The 6,003-nt window shown below is 38.9% G+C and overlaps 2 protein-coding genes and 1 long non-coding RNA gene across 3 annotated transcripts in view; 1 reads left to right on the top strand and 2 right to left on the bottom strand.

Moving 5' to 3' along the window:
• LOC148682191 (uncharacterized) overlaps positions 1-6,003 on the top strand; it is a 137,174-nt gene that overhangs the window by 127,487 nt on the left and 3,684 nt on the right. The gene's annotated exons all lie outside the window — the stretch shown is intronic.
• LOC108183502 (uncharacterized) overlaps positions 1-6,003 on the bottom strand; it is a 226,544-nt gene that overhangs the window by 100,494 nt on the left and 120,047 nt on the right. The gene's annotated exons all lie outside the window — the stretch shown is intronic.
• LOC147844945 (uncharacterized) overlaps positions 147-6,003 on the bottom strand; it is a 48,955-nt gene continuing 43,098 nt past the window's right edge. Inside the window, exons 2-3 of the long non-coding RNA XR_015483856.2 lie at positions 1,721-2,067; positions 147-203 (exon numbers count right to left, since the gene is read on the bottom strand). This is a non-coding gene — a long non-coding RNA (uncharacterized LOC147844945). The remainder of the gene's footprint in view (positions 204-1,720; positions 2,068-6,003) is intronic.

Raw genomic sequence — 6,003 nt, forward strand, 5'->3', positions numbered from 1 at the left:
TGTGTCTGTTTGTGTGTGTGTGTGTGTGTGTGTGTGTGTGTGTGTCACCATTCACACTCAACAACAGTCACTGCATTTGTCAAGTTACAGTCATTAAATCCTCAACACTTCTAGATGTTCTCCTGTGTTTAATAATAGATGCAGTGTTTTGTTCATGTCTTTGTTGATTTCATTTCTCCTAGAAACACAGATTGCTCATTTTGCTCGTGTGATGGTGTAGTGCAGCTGATTGATATGAGTAACCAAAATGTGGTGGTGCTGTGCAGCTGATTGGCATTGACATCGGCCAATCGGCACGTAGCACCGCCTTTTTAAACCTGATTGGTCGGTGCTTGGGATACGTCACGTCCGACTCCGACGCACTGGTTTGGGTGTCTGTAGCCGCGGCTACAGGTAGAGGCTCTGCGCTCGTTCTGAATTTTGTAAGTTGTTTGAATCGACCCACGTTAAGCTCGCTTTTGGCATTGTTCTAGTGCATCGTGTGGCGGTGGCTTTTCCCTTGGCTGTGGTGGCTGGATGACTGTTCAGTTGCAGGTATGTGATGGCTTTGAACTGGCTGAGTAATGGGGTTTAGCCGCATTTTAACCTGCGTGTTTCATGCTGTACAGCTATTAATTCCGGCACCTCGCTGTATTGTATCGACCAACGAGTGATTTAGAACGTGTCTGAGTGTGCGCCCATTGGTAAGTGAAGCACGTATGATGTGGTGTGATCATTTAAAGGACCATGTTAATGGGCTTGTTTGCGCTTTTCCTCCTTAGGATCCTCCCTTTTCCCCTTTCTTTCTCTTTTACGTCGGATCTTCCTCTTGTATCATTTGCTTACTAGCTCCTGTGTTCATCGCTATTGCCGTGGTTACCAGAGACCGTCTGCAACTGCTGCTAATGCTAACGGCGGCGTATTGGCTGCCGCTTGGACACCACCAATGCAGCTGCTAGCGGGGACTGCCTGCAATAACTCTTAGCGTGCTGCTTTGTGCTCCCCTTCATTCTTTCATTTTGTTTATTTGTGTTGGATAATTGATTTGTCAACATTAGCATTCTTCTGTTTTTTTGTTGTGTCTTTATTTATGCAAAGTATTGATTTTGTTTGTCGTTATTAAGAGTATTCTTTTGTGAGTTTAGTCTTATTTCTAGTAACAGTTAATGTTGGGTCTAGTGTAGGTCAGATGGTGTAAATACAGCTGTAGCTATCTTTCAATTAAATCATGCAAAGTAGGTGTTAACCTGATTGACCCACTTATTTGTGTTTTGTTGGTTTTTTATTTTTATTTATTTCAGGAACTGAGGTTTCCCCCGGTGGATGACGGGTCACTTTCCACTAGTGGTGGTGTTTCTCTATCAAGTGCTGTGGACACTGAGTGCGTGATAGTGTGATTTTTGAGTGCACTGTGGTGTGTGCGTGTGCTGGGGTAAAGTCTGTCCACTCGTACCCAGTCAGTGGGAACCTCCAATCCTGGTTTGGTTTTGTTTATTTATTGTTTCTTGTGTTTAATAATGAAGTGGGAGTTTTTGATGTATTTTTAAAGAACCGTACCATTTGATAGTTTTATTCCAAATAAATATTTTTGTACTTTTTCATTAACTCACGTCTCTGTGCCTTTCTGGGAGAAACGAACCTGTGTCCTTTTCTAATAGTGTTTCCCTGGGTAACTCCTGGGGTGGCGTAGTCGGTTATTTTTATTTAAAGAGATTTAAACCCTACTCTATACCCTCGTCACACTCGGCCAATAAGAACTGAATTAGTGGACATTTGTATTTCTGCATTTGCTTTACTGAAAGCCTCAAATAAAAACCTGTTTTGAACAGAAATGAGGCATTGGTGAAAATAAAGCAGTCAGGATATTAAACAGTGGAGAAAGTCTCGTACACTCTGTAAAAAAATGAACAATAGTTTCTCTCTCTGGACAAAATGGACACGTCTCACTGATATTAGGGCTCATTTGTGTTCACAGCTACAGCAGCATGTAATATTCTCCACTGCAAGTGTCCTCCTCTTCTCATCAATGCTGCTTTATAGATCATTCTCCATTCTGCTTTCATGACTTCTTCTACTGCCAGTGTGTTTCTCCATACCGTTGTCAGTTCTGTCTTTAAAAATGTGCTCGTTATTTATTTCCACAATATCTCTGTCAAATATTTCACCTTCGGCTGAACTAACATCAGCACTTTCATTAAAACACAGCGATGGACTATTATCTCCAACTACAGCTTCAATTCTGATATCAGGGAAAACTCCTCGTCATCTGGGATAAAAAGATCCCGACTAGAACTCTCCAGCAGTGTTTTTCATTCAACTTCACACTCAGTTTATCTCAGAGTTCCTGTGCAAACCTTACTGATCCTATTCCCATACATTTAGCAAGATTCACTCAGTCCAGTGCCTGCTTCGTCAACAATGTCTCTCAATCGTGGCATTGTTTTGGATACTGATATGTCCATCTATCCTGGAGTTTCATCTCCTGACAAAAACCACCGGCTCTACAAGACTCTTGGGCCCAAAACAATAGTCTCTGGATGACCTGCAGTCTATACGCTGCTCCTCTACTCACAAGATCAACCAAGCCTTGACCTCCTTCATCTCTTGGTGAGAAGAGAACACTTTGAGGGATCCAATGTAGGTTGTCCCAGAACAAATTGACCATCTCTCTTTGAAGATTCGGTAGTAAACCAATAGGGGGGTCTCCACACGCCAGCTTGTGCCATATAGAGGATCCAGCAAGCTGTTAACTATAAGTGTGCGGCCTCTATACAATAACTGGGGAAGTAACCATTTCCATTGTTGTAGAAGTCCTTGTATTTTCTCAAGCGTGCCATTCCAGTTCTTCTGAACACAGTCATCTTCACTCGAGGTATTTCAAGCCACCTTTCTTCCAGGTCAAACCTCCAGGTAACTTGGGAGGGACACCGCTCCAGCTGCCCACAAGCAGGGCTTCACTCTTTCCCCAGTTGACTTTAGCAGAGGAGATCTTCTGAAAATCACTTACAATAAAATCCAGTTTCTGAATATCTTCCGCATTCGATATGAAACAACAACATCATCAGCACAAGCAGAAAGATGCAGAGAAACGTCACAATGAGGAACACACACACCCTTTATCTCAGAGCTTAGTTTATTCAGCACAGGTTGGATAGGCAGTGTGTACAACATCCCCGACACAGCACATCCCTGTCTAACTCCTCTCTGTACTGTAAAAGCAGCACTCAGACCACCGTCGACTTTTAATATACTTTGAATGTCTCTGTACAAAACCTTGATCATATTTACAGAAGCTGCGCTCAAACCAAACATTTCTAAAAGCTTTATTAAATATTCATGTTGTATACGGCCAAACGCTTTCTCTTGCTCTAAAGAGATCAGTCCACAATTAATACCCAATTACTTCTAAAACATCTCTAACCAAATAAATATTGTCAAAAACTGATCTATTCGCTATACAATAATGTTAATCTTGGTGTATTACTTGACCTATTACCTTACTCAATCGTGTAGCTGATGCCTTTGACAGTATTTTATAATGGGTGCAGTAAAGTGATGCTGGTCTCCAGTTGCTTCTTCTTCGCAAGTCTCCTTTATTGGTAACACAGTAATTACAGCTCTTCTGCAGCTTAATGAGAGTAAACCTTTATTCAAACTGTCATCAAGAACCAAAAGATCATCATCACCTATCACTGACCACAAAGATTTACTGAAATCTACTGGGATTCATCAATAGCTGGAGTCTTTCCACTTCCCATACTCATTACCGCTGTGTATCATTCATTCTGTGACAATGAGAGCTCAAGCATGGCATTAGAGTCCTCATCAGTGTTTGGGAGATCTTTAACTTCTATATGATCTGTATAATTCTGAATAAAAGTGAACAGCATGTTTTCGTATGTCACTGGATTATAAAGTTCCTCTCCTGCATTATTGTTTAGTGAATGAATAATTCCACTTTGGCCATTTTTCTGTTCTAGACTAAAAAAGCTTAGAAGGAGCATCCATTTGTGTAATGTTTATTAAACCTGAATGAATGAATGCTCCTTGTGCTTTTACTCCTCAAAGGTCAGCCAGCAAATCTGTGTTTGATTTCCGGGTTTCAGATTGATCACTGCTTGTAGCTGCTGTTGTGTTAAACAGGTCTGTTAGTTCATCCTCTAGTTTCTTCATGGAATCAGGAACACCTTTAGTGACAGTAAAAGTGTATTCTTGGCATAATTGTTTAATGTGAATCTTGCCACAACCCCACCATTGCTGCAGTGAAGAATAAAGATGTTTTTCTTCTTTAAAATTCCTCCAAAAAAAGAAAATATTTCAATAAATGTCTCATCTTTTAAAAGGGAAGTATGAAAATGCCAATAGGCACTCCTAATCTCCACAGAATTAACAATTATAGTACAAATAACAGAAGAGTGATCTGAAAACCCAACAGGAATTATTTTACAATCTTTGACACAATCTTCTTGAAAATGAAACATGTAAAATCTATCAAGCCTTGCCATTGAAATAAAATGATTCTTACTATGTGCCCAAGTGTGCTGTTTATTTTCATGATGATCATTCCTCCACACATCGCATAAATCAAACATTCTTACTAATTGTGGAAGCACTTTTAGTGAAGCAGGATGTGTTTCTGAGTGATTTGGATCTCTCTTCTCATTTTCTGTGCTGTTAAAATGAAAAACTCTTCTGATTTGATATCTTTAAGGAAAGAACTAAAAGCATTGGAGAAATCTATTCTTTCATCTGCTTTTGTAGGAGCGGAAATATTGAAAGAAGTCAGGAGTAGAGGGACGCTTAATGGGAATATGGGTTCCCTCTATGCAACGCATGACTCCTGGGACATTTCCATATTTATTGAATAGTACCTTGTAGTTAGCCTGGGTTCCAGCATCAGGGTGGTTCATGTAATGTGCTTTTAATTCTCAAATGGTTTACTTTATCCATCTCGAACACTTAATTCATTAAAACCTTGCTCTGGTCACTTCTGTCTGCAAGAACTTGCCTGGCTGGTGGAAAGCGCTGATCATCATTGACATGGTTCAGGTAATCCATGTGTCCTCCAAATGAAATTAATCTGAAGTTACACCTGCCTCCTGATAGGTTTAATTTAAGGCTCAGTTTAGTCCTGAAGTTGCTCTAGTGTTCCTGCAGGAAATCAGCCTATTCAGTTCTGGACTAGACTAAGTCTTAGACTTTTTAAAACCGAGACAGAGAAAGCACATTTCTGTTAGTCTGATCTAAATGGCCATTTCAGTCTAGGACTACGCTTAATCGTGGTCTGGGAAACTGCCTCTTAATAAAGTAAAGGAAAGCCATTTTAAAATATTACAGATATATATTAGCCATGTAATGATTTATGTGTTAGATTTGTAAAAGGAGTCAGACACTATTATTAAATGACTGTTTCAGTTGTGATTACACTAAACTATTCTGGTTTCTCGTTATCTCATTATTATATTTCAGTGTTCTGTAAACTGATCATCATAACTGATTAAGATTATCTTGTTTATGGATTGTGAACTAAAACTCTTACACTATTTGGAAAACATCACATTCACTGAACACAATGTGCTAACTGATCCTGAATCTGTCAACTCTTTTCCACCGATCTAAAAGTTTTAATCACTCCCTGATTTCAATACAGAGTTACTGTAAAGATCTATTAAGATGATTAAGTTATCTGTATTTAATTTAACATTGCCTTTTGTAATGATTTGTGTATAACTATGTTTTCCCTAATGTTATTTCCCTTTAAGCATACAATAATAAGAACAAATAAATTAATAAGAGGTGCTAAGTTTGATTTTACTGATAATGATAATTAATTTCTAACAACCAAGACACGTCAACCTTGTCTTAGTTTCTGAGGAAAAATATATTTTTATTGACATTTATCCTGAATTTTTTAGTATTAATAGTATTAAACATCTGTACTGTAATAGCGAGTGTAGACAAACAGATATATTGATTAAAATAAGAGTTTGAAAACCCCTTCAGAAATAGAGAGATAACACATGT

This window comes from Danio rerio, chromosome 4 (assembly GCF_052040795.2).
Source record: "Danio rerio strain M-AB ecotype USA chromosome 4, GRCz13ab, whole genome shotgun sequence".
Taxonomy (NCBI): domain Eukaryota; kingdom Metazoa; phylum Chordata; class Actinopteri; order Cypriniformes; family Danionidae; genus Danio; species Danio rerio.